The sequence below is a fragment of the Danio rerio genome, chromosome 19 (assembly GCF_052040795.2).
Source record: "Danio rerio strain M-AB ecotype USA chromosome 19, GRCz13ab, whole genome shotgun sequence".
Lineage (NCBI taxonomy): Eukaryota > Metazoa > Chordata > Actinopteri > Cypriniformes > Danionidae > Danio > Danio rerio.
The window spans coordinates 4977501-4991282 of NC_141039.2; the positions used below are offsets into that span (position 1 = coordinate 4977501).

The 13782-nt window shown below is 36.8% G+C and overlaps 1 protein-coding gene across 6 annotated transcripts in view; it reads left to right on the top strand.

The window, feature by feature from the left end:
• Window positions 1-4126: 4126 nt before the first annotated feature.
• The window catches only part of col22a1 (collagen, type XXII, alpha 1), a 129798-nt gene continuing 120142 nt past the window's right edge, over window positions 4127-13782 (top strand). For all 6 annotated transcript variants that reach the window (XR_015515655.1, XR_015515654.1, XR_015515656.1 and 3 more), the window contains exon 1: window positions 4127-4303. The gene's annotated coding sequence lies outside the window, so the exon portion shown is untranslated. The remainder of the gene's footprint in view (window positions 4304-13782) is intronic.

A 13782-nucleotide genomic window follows, 5' to 3' on the forward strand; every position in this document is an offset into this window, starting at 1 on the left:
CGAGACAATAAATAAGAAGAGCGGAGCTGCAGTAAAATAAGGAATAAAAAGAGTGAGGCTATGGTCAAATAAATAAATAAATGAAATATAGTGCTACTGCTGAGAGTGCAAGCAGCTAGAAACACCGGCCCTCGCGGCTAAAAAACGGACCGGCCCACAGGGAACTCTCCCGGTCCTCCCGATTGGCCAATCCGGGTCTGGGTGAATTTATGCGAGAGGAGGATGCGCAATAGAAATTTGAGATCATCAAAAAGCATACACAGTGACCTCGGGGGATTTTGAAAAAACAAAACTGCGAGCTGATGTACCTCCAGTTACGTATTTCGCTGTCCTAAGAAATGAGGCTACCTGTAGGTTGTAAAATTTACACTCTAAAAATAAAACTAATAATGATTTGTAATGTAATGTAATAATAATAATAATAATAATGATAATAATAATAATAATAATAATAATAATAATAATAATAATAATAAATTAACAATAATAATAGTAATAATAAGTATTATTTATTATTAGTAGTAGTAATAAATAATAATAATAATAATTATTATTATTATTTTTTTTTATTTTTATTATTGTATTATTATTATTATTATTATTATTATTATTATTATTATTATTATTATTATTATTATATTCAAATAAATAAAATGTCAAATACATAAACATCATTCAAAAATGACATTTGCTGTTTGTTCAAGATACTTACAGTATTTAAAATGAGCTGAAACTTTGGCAGAACTAAATAGTTTTATGTTTAAATTAAATATAAAACAATTAAGTTGTCTCAAAAAAAACCCTAAGAACTGTGTTATTTCAACTCATTTTAAATAAGCAGTTTGAACAAGCAGCAAAAGTCTTTTTTAAGCGTGCAAATCTTCATAACTCAAGCAGATCTGACTGACCTGTGAGTTCAAAGCACCTATAAACTTGACTCTTGCACATCTGTGCCGAGCCATCAGTTGTCCTGCGCTGGACTCTGCCCTGTGCTAAAGTTAGTGTGACCTCCATCCGAGAGGTAGAGGATGGAAATAGATTTTGTTTCTTTTCAACACAACGAAGCACAAGCAGTGACTTCCTGCGTGCTTTTTTACGGTCGGATGTTTATTGCTGTGTGGCTCGCTTGTTGATGTGTTTTACTGGGCATAAAGCTAGGGTTTAGGGGGCTTGGAAAGTGTGTAGTTGTTTGATATTCATGTGTGTCCTGAAGTCTGTGAAAGTACTCTGTGCCGGGACGTCCAGATGAGACATGAAAAGCAGGACAGAGGGGAAAAGGAAAGGAAGAGAATGCTGGGAGTCTTCAGAGACACACAGAAACACACGGGATAGCTTTATGTTCAGCCTCAAAGAACAAGATGCTCAGAAAGGAAAAACTGGAATTGAAACGCAAGCTGATCTCTGTGTAGTGTACAATGAACTAAATGTGTGAAGAGATCTAGAGAGATTAACTTGACTAATTTGGTAGTGCTTACGTTTTACAGATTAAATGTTTGTACTGGAACAGCAAAAATAAAAATAAAAAATTTCTTTTTTCTCTGTTTGCAGTCCGGTATTAATTGCATTACGGGACTTTGATCTCTACTCTGCTGACATATGAAGTTGAAAATTCTAACTTTTGAAAAAAAATTAACATCAAAAGTTGTTGGAGGAAAGATCAAGGTCCCATAATGCAATTTAAAGGCATAAATAAATAAATAAAAAATTATATGAATCACAATATAGTGAATTAAAAAGAAGTTTATATTTCTACCCTTTATATATACATCCATCCATCCATTTATCCATCCATCTGTACATCTATCTTCTGTCCATCCATTTATCCATTCATCCATTATTACATCTATCTTCCATCCATCCATCCATCTGGCTATACATCTACTTTTTATCCATTTATCTATCCATTTATTCATCCATCTATACATATATCTTCCATATATCTATCCATCCATCCATTAATTTATCCATCCATCCATCTATACATCTATCTTCTGTTCATCCATTTATCTATTTATACATCATTACATCTATCTTCCATCCATCCTTCCATTTGGCTATACATCTACCTTCCATCCATTTATCTATCCATTTATCCATAAATCTATACATCTATCTTCCATCTATCCATTCATTTATCAATTTATCCATCCATCCACCCATCCATCCATCCATCCATCCATCCATCTATCTTCCATCCATACATCCATCCATCTATCAATACATCTATCCATCATTCATCCATCCATCAATAAATGTATCTATACATCAATCTTCCGTCCACCCATCCATCAATACATCTTACCAACATTCATCCATCCATACATCTATCTTCCATCCATCCATCCATGCATCCATCTTCCATCCCTCCATCTATACATTTATCTTCCATCTGTCCATCCTTCCATCAATCTTCAATTCATCCATCTTTCCATCCATCTTTCCATCCATCCATCCATCCATCCATCATCCATCCATACATCCATCCCTCCATATATCTATACATCTACCTTCCACCCATTTATCCATCAATTTATTCATCCATCCTTCCATCCATTCATTCATCCATCAATCCATCTATCTATGCATCAACCTTTCGTCCACCCATCCATCAATACATCTTTCAAACATCCATCCATCCATCCATCCATCCATACATACATCTATCTTACATCCATCCATCCATCCATCCATCCATCCATCCAGCCATCCATTTATCCATCAATACATCTATCCATGATTCATTAATCCATCTATACATATATCTTCCATCTGTCCATCCATCTATCTATCTTCCATCCATCCATCTTTCCATCCATCCATCCACCCATCCATCAATACATCTATCTTTCATCTATCCATCCATCAATTTATCCATCTATCTATACATCTATCTTCCATTCATTCATCCATCTATATATTGATCTTCTATTCATCCATCAATACATCTATCTTTCATCCATCCATACATCTATCTTCCATTCATCTATCTATCCATCCATCCATCCATCCATCCATCCATCCATCCATCCATCCATCCATCCATCCATCTATCTTACATCTATCAATCCATCCATCTATCTTCCATCCATCCATCCATCCATCCACCCATTTATCCATACATGTAGCCATCCTTCAATCCATCTATCTATATCCACTAATTCGTTCATCCATCCATCGACACTTCCTGATTTTCCAGCATTTTGTTGATCCTGGAACATCATTCCTGTCCAGAAATGTAATGCAAAGCAAATACCAAAAATCAGAGGGAAATCATTGGTGAACAACAATGTAGTACGAGCACCCTATACCCAGATTTTATGACTACATTTCACATTAACTCCAAACTTGCTTTTATGTAATTGTTAAGGCTTCAGCTTTTAATAGGATGTCTTCAGTTTAGTAATGCAAACGTAAATGATTCATCTTAATTTAGTCAATTAAAATGTGTTTCTTATACCTAGTAAAAAAAGGTATACTACAGTGTGTATCACAGTAAATCAGTTTACTAAAGTTAACACAGTATAATGCAGTATTAACTTCATTAAAAACATGTTGGAAATTCTGTAATATACAGTATAATACACATTTCCCTAGTTCAAAAACACAACTATAAATTGCAAATTTTTTGTCATTTAGAGTTTTAAAAGTTTTTTTGTTTTATTTTGTTTGTCCTGTCTCGTGTAATGCTGTAAAACTAATACAAGAATCTGAAAAAGTTGCAGAATCGTCATGTCTGATTACACTTGAAAGAGCGACTGAAATGGTTTTCCTGAAAATTGTACGTTCACTCATTTGACACTACTTCATACAGTACAGTGAGCACTAACTATAGACATTAACCTTGTGGTTAACAGCCACCCATCAGCCCACGGCGACCTGTAGTCATCCCACCCCGGCCTGCAGAGAGAAAAAAAAACATCCCTAAAGCCACAAACAACAGAGAGAAGAAGAAAGAGAGATGACGAGAACGAAAGTGACAAAAATATCCCGGAAAGTTGCTCTATAATTGGCGCAGTCTGTCAGAGCCCTATTTTATGTGCGCGAACAGGGCAGGGCTGCCGTCCCGTCCCATCTGAAACCCAACACTTAGTGGAGCAGCTCCTCCTAACACTGGAGAACAGACTTCACAATACTACAGGACACTGAGAGTGCTTGAGTGAGTGTGTGTGTGTGTGTTATCACACCTGTGGATGACCTTACCTGGAGCTTTATTTCTAGAAAGAGGATGACTTTATACTCCAGGTGTCCGTGAGGTGCGTTTCTGGAGAAGATCTTCTTGTTCATACAGATTCAGACAGCATTGGTAAGAGTGGAGTTCTTCATTCATATCACAACTGTATGCTAGTTTTCTAGAAAACACATCACATACAAACATTCCAAAGGCTTGGAGATGGAGATGTAAAGTTAAAGTCAAAATTATTAACCCTCCTGTGGATTTTTTGTGAAGTATTTCCCAAATTATGTTTAACAAAGGATGGAATTTTTCACAGTATTTCCTATAATGTTTTTTTTCTTGTGGAGAAAGTCTTATTAGTTTTATTTCGGCTAGAATAAAAGCAGTTTTTAATTTTTAAAAAACATTTTAAGGTCAATATTATTAGCCCTTTTAAGCAATTTTCCATCGTTTACCAAACAAACCGCTAGTAAAGACTTGCTTAATTACCCTAACTTGCCTAATTAACCTAATTGGTAACACTGTACAATAACAGTACATGAATAATCATGTATTAATGTGTAAACATTACTTTGTTATAGACTAATTATGAGTTAATGCATGTGCTAATCATGAACTAACTTACAACTTGAGTCACATTAGCTCATGTGTGAATGACGACTACCTTAATTACTTATTAGTACATATTGTTAATTAATGTATTAGTTAACATTTGTTTAAGTTAGACGTAACTAACATAAACTTATAAGCTGTTAATGTCTAATTATGTCATGACTTTACTTGGAGGGGTATATCATCATTAACTCATCCTTAACTATTCATTAACTTCATTAACTGTAACATCAGTCGCATTCGTTTATGTATGAATAACGACTACCTTAATTACTTGTTAGTATATGTTGTTAATTAATGTGTTAGTTAACATTTACATTCATTCATTTTCTTGTCGGCTTAGTCCCTTTATTAATCCGGGGTCGCCACAATGGAATGAACCAACAACTTATCCAGCAAGTTTTTACACAGCGAATGCCCTTCCAGCTGCAACCCATCTCTGGGAAACATCCACACATACACTACGGACAGTTTAGCCTACTCAATTCCCCTGTACCGCATGTCTTTGGACTGTGGGGGAAACGGAGGAAACCTACGAGAATGCAAGGAGAACATGCAAACTCCACATAGACTGAGCCGAGGCTCGAACCAGCGACCTTCTTGCTGTGAGGCGACAGCACTGCAGCTCCACTGCTTCGCCCTAGTTAACATTTACGTTTAAGCTAAATGTAACCAACATGAACTAATAAGCTGTTAATGTCTAATTATGTCATGACTTTACTTGGAGGGGTATATCATCATTAACTCATCCTTAACTATTTATAAACTTCATTAACTGTAACATCAGTCGCATTAGTTCATGTATGAATAACGACAACTTTAATTACTTGTTAGTACATGTTGTTAATTAATGTGTTAGTTAACATTTACGTTTAAGCTAAATGTAATCAACATCAACTCATAAGCTGCTAATGTATAATTATGTCATGACTTTACTTGGAGGGGCACATCATCATTAACCCATTCTTAACTACCCATGCACATCTGTCTAGTGCAGGGATGGGCAAACTCAGTCCTGGAGGGCCGGTGTCCTGCACAGTTTAGCTCCAACACTTATCAAACACACCTGAACATGCTAATCAGTGTATTCAGGATCACTAGAAATCTATACGCAGGTGTGTTTGATTAGAGTTGGAGCTAAACTGTGCAGGACACCGGCCCTCCAGGACCGAGTTTGCCCACCCCTGGTCTAGTGTGTATACATTAAATAACAATAGAAAAGTGTCCCGTCAACATCAACATAAACAGTTTATGTATAGTTTAGGATGAGTTAATGGTGATGTGCCCCAAGTAACGTCATGACTAGGCCCACCCGGAATCTGCATGCGCAGAATTTCACAGATTTTCCGCAGATTTCTGCAGATTTTCAGCCAACCATTAATTCAGTTTATTTACTTGAGTAAATGTGTGTAACTCTTTATTTATTCTGTTTTTTTTAATTAGCTTCAGTGATATTATTGACTAATGTGAAAATGTTCATCTGATTTATGTACAATACAGCTTGTAAAGTAATATTTTCTGGCTTTTTCTAGATATATTATATGACAAACCAACAAACTTTATTTACCAAATAAATTGAATCTAATTGGATTTGCATTTTAAACATTAAATAAAAGTTAAAAAGATCATATTTTTTATTTCATATATTAAGGTTCTAGTTATGATTAGGCCCACGTGGAATATGCGGGCGCAGAATTTTTCGGAGATTTTCCACAGAATTCCACAGATTTCTGCAGATTTTTAGCCCATTATTAATTCTGTTTATTTACTTGAGTAAATGTGTAAATCTGAAAAAAAAAATCAGTTTTTATTCAGTAATTTATGACTTTTTAGTTAATATATTAATGTTTTAGTTATGATACTCTGCTGGATACTCCCAAAATAATTCCGCAGAAATCCGCAGATTTTTACCAAAATTCTCACCAGAAATAGCAAAAAATGTTTGCAGATTCTGCTGGCCCTGCTTATGATACTCCTAAAATAATTCCGCAGAAATCCGCAGATTTTTACCAAAATTCTCAGCAGAAATAGCAAGAAACATCCACAGATTCCGTCTGACCCTAGTCATGATATAATTATACATTAACAACTTATGGGTTCATGTTGGTTACATTTAGCTAAAACAATATAATACATTAATAACCAACATGTACTCACAAGTAATTAAGGCAGCTCTTATTTACACATGAACTCTTGTGAATCATGTTGTAGTTGAAGTTAGGTCATGATTAGAGCATACATTAACTCATCATTAATTCATAATAATGTAATGTTTAGTTTACATATCAATACATCATTATTCATTAGTGTTATTATGACGTGTTTCCACTTAATTATGCTAGTTAAGCATTTAAATTGCACTTAAAGATGAATAGTAGTATCTTGACTAGTACTATTCTAATATCTACTCCTTCAAACCTCATTCGATTTTTTGTGTGTGTCAATTCAGATACTGATACGATAGCTAAACCTGCTCTACCACAACTGTTTACTTGGTTTATCGACTTTTGAAGGAAGGTTTAGTAGAAGGAGAGCCTGCGTTTTGCATTTCAGACAGGGAAGAGTGAAGCTTTCTGGTTTGTTCATCTGCAGGTTGCTCCCATGTTGGTCGTTTATAGCCAGCTTTTGGAGTTTGGCAGAAAGCAGGGCTCTAGAGTTTTAGCGGAGATAGACACGCTGAAAGCTTTTAAGCCATACAAACTAGACGTGTACGCTCTGAAATGTGCTGGGTGATTTCAATGTAATTTAAGTAATATACCACGCAGTTTCTGAAACAAGGGCGGCATTGGGGTTCAAAAATATTAGCCCCAAGCTATATTTTTTCTCGAATGTCTTCAGAACAAACCATCGTTATACAAAAAATTGCCTAATTACCCTATCCTAGTTAATCTAATTAACCTAGTTAAGCAGGGGCGGACTGGCCATCTGGCAATTCTGGCAAATGCCAGAAGGGCCGGACCATTTTTTAAATGTGGGTCGGTCAGCTATTTTTTATTTTTTCATATGTATTGTTTTTTAAATTTAGGTTTTATTTATAGCTTTTATCTCATGCGAGATGTGAATATTATGAAGAAGATGGTGATAATAGTAAGAATAATAGTAAATGTTAAGCATTGGCCCAATCAGCAACAACCGGCTGGTTTCGAGATGGGCCGACCCAATCTGTGGTTACGCAGACATAATCAAAATTTGGCAAGAATGTCAAACAAACAGTAAGTGCAACACAAGCTAATTGTCAGAGATGGACCTTAAAAAGGGAAAGGCAGTCAAGTCAGACATTGCCAATTACATAAAATTAACTGAACTAGTCTCAAAAGGGGGCAGTGCAGTGGCGCAGTAGGTAGTGCTGTTGTCTCACAGCAAGAAAGTCGCTGGTTTGAGCCTCATCTGGGTCAGTTGGTGTTTCTGTGTGGAGTTTGCATGTTCGCGTGGGTTTCCTTCTATTTTGCTTCACAAGTCCAAACACATGCTATGGGTGAATTGGGTAGGCCAATTGGGAATTGGGTAACCCAGTAATGGGTTGCAGCTTTGGGGGCATCCGCTGTATAAAACATATGCAGGATAAGTTGGCGATTCCCAGATTAATTCCTCAGATTCCCGAAAAGAAAATGAATGACATGATTGCATATATAAATGGGTTGTTTTTGTTTCAGTCACATACATTAAATGTTTAAATATCTCTTGAATAAGGTACTGCTTATAAAATTTTACCATCTATACACCAATATAAGTAGTGAATGTGCGTGTCCGTGGGTGGGGCTGTGTCGGTGTGGTAATGTGGGCTGGTGTGGCTACAAGGGCTGATTTTTAGTGCCAGTCCGCCCCTGTAGTTAAACCTTAAAATGTCACTTTAAGCTGTATAGAAATGTATTGAAAAATATCTAGAAAAATATTATTTACTGTCATCATGGCAAAGATAAAATAAATCAGTTATTAGAAATGAGTTATTAAAACTATTATGTTTAGAAATGTGTTGAAAAAATCTGCTCTCTGTTAAACAGAAATTGTGGAAAAAAATAAACAGGGGCTAATAATTCAGGGGAGCTAATAAATCTGACTTCAACTGTGTATATATATATATAAACTATAATTGTCAGGTAAATGAGGTCTGTCACAATATACCATATAATATATTTAGGAATATCCATGATATATAAAAATGTATATTACACAAAATGTGATACAATATAGTGCTATTAGCATGAACTCGTCATTTGTTTCATTCATCCTAAACACCAGGTGGCACAACCGCAGAGAGTCGGACGGAAAGAGGATGATACAAACTATTAACCTCCAACACTGCAAAATATCTCCGGCCCAGCTCCACACAATCAGCTTTTGCTCGGCCCACATGCTGCAGTGAATTACAGTACCAAGTCTGGCAAACAAGGGCCAAACAAGGACTGCGCCAGATATTTTGGTGTGTCACGACTGCAATGAAATAGATAAACCCGTGACCCTTTAGACATGCTATGGGTGTGCTTTTTCTCGAAGTGACCTGATTGGTAGAATTTGTATTCTTTATTTGAAAACAATAAAAATATATTATAAATGTCAGTAAAGATAGGCCAAAATTCCATGGCCCACATATCAATTATTAACATCTGGGCCAAATACTACATTTGACATCTGGCCCGAATAGTGTATGCTACCTTAAAGACCACCTCTGCCAAACATGCTGGCCCACATGCTGTATGCCAGTGGTGGATGAATGCCTGCTGTGCCAGATTTATGCCGAATCTGGGCCAGAATTCTTTTCTACATGAGCTATTTGTTAAGTCACTGCAGTGAAAGTTCTGGCATCATGACATTGCTAACGGGTAAAAAAAAATATATTACGAGAAGGAAACCACAAATACATTATTAATAGAGTTAATAAACCCCAAATAGTAAGTCAGGTCTAGTAAGAGTTGTAGGTTCATCAATAGAGAAAGATTAACCAAAAGATTCCATGAAGGGTCTGGTAAACCGCAAAGACTATGTTAAGATAGTATGTTTTACTGTACGTATAGTAAGTTGTAGGGTGGTCAGTGAAAGGATGCAGGCCATATTGCTGGTAACAAGGCAGCTGTAGGTATTTTTGTTGTGAAGCTTTTTTTTTAAGAGAAAGGTTATAGTAACCCAAGGTTTATGTAGGAATACTGTGAGTAAAGCCTGTCAAGATGGTAAACAAAGCATTGTATGTCCAAAAAAGGTTGATAACCAAAATATTGTAGATTGTTTGAAAGATGTAGGCCATGCACTTTGAAGATGGTGCTAAAAACAGAACTGGGTGTTCCCTTTGGTGAAGTTATGAAAAAGATTTTTGAAACCAAGTGCAGGTCCATTAGATGCAAAATGCAACAGGTAATTTAGGCTAATAGCTTTGACCAGAGGCTGAAAAACAATGTGCCCTTTAACAGTTTGGATGGCTGAACTGACTGTAGAAAAAGATGACTTAAGTTTCTTATTCACCCAGGACAAAAAGCCTGAAAAGTCAAAATAAATGGCTGTTTACTGCAAATGTAGAAATCCTAATGCTTTCACAGCCTCAAAGAAACATTAGAGAACCTGCTCTGGTCAAAGGGTTCAAAGAGCTCATCGTTCTGGCAGATACCGTGGGCTTTTAAGACCAACAAAAAGCAAGCAAAGCTTTCTGGGTCATATGATGATAGTGCAAACCTCCATAAATGAAAAAAGAGATACATTAATCATGAAAAGAAGAAAAAAGAAAAGAGCGGTTGAGGTGGTGGTAAACCTTCAGTCCAACGAGGAACAGAAGTGTTCTCCTATCGGCCTAAAAAAAAAAAAAAAAAAAACTTTAGTATAAAATTCATAGGGACTCATTCATTTTCCTTCAGCTTAGTCTCTATTTCAGAGGTCGCCACAGTGGAATGAACCGCCAACTATTCCAGCTTATGTTTTACGCAGATTCCCTTCCAGCTTCAATCCAGTACTTGGAAAAACCCATACACTCTCTTATTCACACTTATACACTACAGCCAATTTAGTACATCAATTCACCTATAGCGCATCTTTCTGGACTGTGGGGGCAACCGGAGCACCCGGAGGAAACCCACGCCAACACAGAAAGAACATGCAAACTCCACACAGAAGTTGGCCCAGCTGGGACTCAATCCAGCAACCTTCTTGCTTCAAGTGCTAACCCCTGAGCCAACGTGCTAATGGGGACTCAATAGCTGCGTCCCAAATCGCATACTTATGCACTTTTCTACGCCATTTTGTAGTATAAATAGTGTAAGTAGTGCGTTCACAATGAAAACTCTAAAAATAATAAGTGCACTTTAATTACCCGGATGATGCACTCATTCAGCCGCTAAAATGAAGTGTGTAACGATGGACACTTCACGCACTCAACGACCGCAGGTTTGCTCACGTAGCGGAAGGGGCGGAGCTATCCGGCGCACATGTTGGATAACTTTATTTATTTTGGATGGTGAAAGCAAAATTCTTATACTAGAGTGATTATAGCGCCTCCCGATGGTGAATGCGGCAATACTCACGGCAGGTATTATTTGATAATTCGGTCGTTTATTTCACTGATTTTGCAACCGTCAAACGTCATCAGGAAAACGGTTTGAATTTACGCTTAGTAAAAAAACATTAGTGTGCCATTTGGGACGCCACTACATACATATACTATCCTGTTGAGTGTGTAAGTGCATAAGTACATAGTGCATGAGTGCATAGTGTATAGTGTGCCATTTGGGACGCAGCTAATGGATATCATTTTTAGTGTTATAAAAGTTCCATTCTACATTGATGAAGTTCAGTCTATTCACCTTAGTGAAAGTTTTGCTAAATAATGAAACAACGACTGTATTTACCACCTGAATGTTTGCTGAACTTGCCTGAGAGGAAAGATTGCCACATCATCAAGCTTCGGCAAAACCATAATTCAATGCTTCCCAATGTTGTTCCCTCTCCCTCTGATGACAGTGTGCTCCCTGGGGCGATCTGTACTCCTCTAAATCAGAAGCACACCCTATTTACAGTGAAACATCAGCTCGGCTTGGCCAGAGGAGTGTGGTTAGTCACAAGTGCTGGAATGTATAGTTTAGTCGGCGGAGGAAGGAATTACAGTCTGACATAAACCTTTCTGGGGTTTTTCTTTCTGTTACCCCACCTTTACTCTGGTTAGCTGATGGACACTTACAATCTTTCATTATGTGTTATTTATAATACTTACATTTTAGGCCCTAAAATGTCTCCTAGTGTGCTGTGCTAGCACTTAAGTTCTTTGTATACTGTGTGTACTGTACTGCACAAAACTTACACTTAGTATCACCTTTAGTGAAGGAAGGTTCAAATTTGAAGCAGCTACTGTACACTTGCAGAGAAGATCACAAGTCATGTATGGAATCTCATGGAAACATTTCAGTTCACACTTCAAAAAATAAATATAAAAGTCCATATAAAGTACTTTCCCTGTACTGGGTTGCAGCTGGAAGGGCAACAGCAGTGTAAAACATATTCAGGATAAGGGCGTACACACACTGCTATCCGAACCATGCCCAGGCTCGTTTCCCAGATTGTCTGGGAAGTGTGAGTGCTCTGAATCAGGCTCAGGCACGGTTCACTTGGCCGGCCCTAGCCTGGTTGGAAGAGGTGTGCCAGCGAACGGTTCACTTGGGCTTTGGCGCGGTACGCTTGTCATGTGAGTGCAAAGAGCGCCTGAGCCCGAAACTGAAGACGAGACGCAACATTTAAGGGGCTGTTTCATATGAATTTATTAATCATTCTTACTGTTCAATAAACACAAACTGTTGTAGATTAGTAAAGACGCAAAACCTTCACTGCACGACAGCTGCACCTTCAGCAAACCTCCTAATACCTGCAGCACGAGGACTTCATGATTGCTTATGAGTGTCAAATATTTGTTTGGCAAAATATTTGACTGCGTGTCACCGCATAAACCACTAAAAGGATATAACTAAAGAAATCTCCATTGTCCTGAGTGAGATCGATTCTTACTGAACAGCGCAACATCGATGACTTAAGCGTGCCCAGGCGCGAATGCAAAATCAGTGCGGGCCGTCAGGGAAGACAGGAGGTGGGACAAGCGTGCTTCGACCCGGTTCAAGGCAACTGTACATAGTGTGAGTACACTCTTAGTTGGTGGTTCATTCCGATGTTGCGACAAAACAAAATGAATGAATATAAAGTACACTGTATAGTGATTATTTATTTAAAGACTGAGTAAACCCATTGTCTTAAAAACGACCAGTCGACTTTACTCATATAAAAGAGAGATGAAATCTATTGTAACTTTGAACTAATAAGTTGAATGAATTTTTTATATTTATGCACATTTATAAAGGTGTAGAATTTCATTTGATTAGCTTATTTAATTAATTATTTTAGAGTAGTCCTTTCCAACTTGCTGCACCTTTTTAAGTAAAATCAACTAATCTTTTACAGTTTGTATATACAGTCCAGGGATATGCAGTATACATACAATGCTCAGCATAATTGAGTACACCCTATTGTGAAAATGAGTATTTTTCTATAGGCAATGTATTTTGGTGCATTTAAACAAAACAGATTTATTAAATATATTTATTAAAATAACATTTTAGTCACCAAACATATTTAGAAATTGAAAGATAATACAATTAAATTCAAACAAAATATTACCTAAAAAAATTGCAAACTACAAAAACAACATTTTTCCATTTTATTTGCTTCACTTGATTGTTCCTCTTTTTAAAATTGGTATTTAATATTTTTCTATAGCATAATTTTGGGTGTACTAGATTTTGAACCGTTATCTTAAGTTATTTTGTTAGATAAACTCCGGCTTTAGTACTAACCAATTGTAATGAGAAGGGACTCTAACAACAAAGGTGCGGATGCAACAGATCCAAATGCAGGTTTTATAAAGAATATTCAACCAATGGTCAACACAGCGGCAAACAGATGTACAGGCAATACAGTGATGTGGTCATAAACAGGCAGATGGTCAAAAGGCAGGCAGCAGACAACGTAAAACAATC